Genomic DNA, 2,026 nt, shown 5'->3' with positions numbered 1-2,026 from the left:
TTTTGGGTCCTCTATCCCAAATTTTCCCCGAGATAAAAACCCTTTCCCAAACTTTTAAATGGGGGAAAAAAGGGGCCCCTGTATTGTTAAAAAACTTTTTTTTTTTTCTCCCCATTTTTTCCTAAGTTTTCGAGGGTCCCGTTAACCCCCGGGCCCCATCCCCTTATTGCCAAAAACCCCATGTTTTTATTGTTTTGATAACTTCCCCCTCCATTAAAAATTTTGGATTTTAAAAAGTCGTTCTCACTCTTTTAATAATTTTCTGCTTTTGTTTTTTCCCTTTCCATTTCCGGGTGGCCTATATCCCTCTTTGTATTTTTCCCCAAATATTTATGTTTTCTATCTTTTAGTTAAAAAAAATTTTTCTCCTAGTTTTAAATTTCCTTCACATTTGCATTTTTTTCCCCCCTTTTAAAGGACTAAAAACCACATTTTCAATTCCAAAAAAAACCACCCCCCCCCCCCCCCAAAAATACCCCCTTTTGATTTGGGTTTGTCTTCAAAAAATGAATTTATGTCACTTTCACTGCTTCCTTTAAAATTTCAGGTCAACCCAAAAATTTAAAAATTTGGTTAAATTTCTGGGGCTTCTTTCCCCCAAAAAGAAATAGTTTCTGCTCAAAAATTTTCGTAACACCGGGACTTTTAAGGGAATGAGTGTAATAAAAAAAAACAATGGTGATGGGGGTCTCCCTGAAATATACCCCTTTTAAATGCTGATTGCCCCAAAGTGATAACCCTCCTGAAAACGGTTTTTTCTACCAATCTTTCATGATGTTTTTTTCAGAAGCTCTGTAACTTAGAAAAGCCCCGATAAGCTCAAAGGGGTTTCCCAATACCCAAACCATGGGCACTATACATGGGGCTTTCCAAAAATCAAAATAGGTCATGCTTAAGTTACTCTTACCCCTTTTACATTTGCAAAATTAAGCCTTGTAATTTGGTCTTTTGTTCCCCCTGATCGCTTTCTACACCCTTTTACTCCTCTGGCCAATCCTGATTTTTTTAGATGTACAAAAACATTTTTTTCTGGACTACGGGAAAGGAATTTCCCAACAGTAAGTTAAGGCATGCAATTATTTTTTTTTTTTTTCCCAACCGCATTCCCTTTGTTTAAAATTTTTTTAAATTAAAAATTCTTTTTTTCAAAACCCCACCCCAAAGGGGAAAAAAAAACCCTTTCCGGTCTCCAAGCATTACTTTTCCCGGGCTATCTTTTCCATGCGGGCTAATGAGCCTTTTTTTAACAAAAAAAAAAAAACCCTTAAATTTTCCACCCAAACGGGGGGAACTCCCGTTGGGCTTTTTTTCTTTTTCTGCTTTTTACATTTTTCCTTAGTGATACTTATGTCACTGTTTTTTTGCACCCGTTTCATTTCTTTTTTCAACTTTAGCCATTCGCACTTTCATTATGCGGGAAATTGGGATCGCCCCACAATTTTGCTCCCAAACTCTCTAATCCCACGGGGCCCCGGGCGTTACTTTTTCCCTTTTTTTCATTTTCCCCCCCAAGTTTTTCGAAACCATCCCCTTTTTTGATAATTTCTAAAAAATTCATTCTATCGAACTGATGGTTCTTGAGAAAAATTTTTTTAAAATTTTTCTTTTTTGGCAGAGTTTCCCTCTGCTTCATTTCTTCCATGACATCTTAAATTTTTTGTCTTTCAGTAAAGCTTTTCTGTTTTTTACCATTTTTTCCAAATTTCCCTTTTAAAATCATCTTCAAAAACGGCTGAGCTTTTTCCCAATTTGCCCCCTTTTCATTTTTTAATACTCCCCCTTCCAAAAAGGGTCCTTTTGCTTTTTTTCTCTCTTTCTCTTTACACAACTCTTTCACTGACAATTAAAACTGCAGCTTTGGATCACTCACTATTTCATTGGTGTAATTCTCATTTGACTAGAAAATTTTATTATTTCTTTCGCGATTATTTTTATCATTATTTTTATCATCATCATTACGTTACCCAAATTTTTATTTATATCACAATGGGTAAAAGATAATGAATTTTGAAAGGATAAATAATAA

Source organism: Penaeus monodon, chromosome 24 (assembly GCF_015228065.2).
Source record: "Penaeus monodon isolate SGIC_2016 chromosome 24, NSTDA_Pmon_1, whole genome shotgun sequence".
Lineage (NCBI taxonomy): Eukaryota > Metazoa > Arthropoda > Malacostraca > Decapoda > Penaeidae > Penaeus > Penaeus monodon.
The sequence above is the reverse complement of the archived record's forward strand: the minus strand, read 5'-3'. Positions refer to the sequence as shown.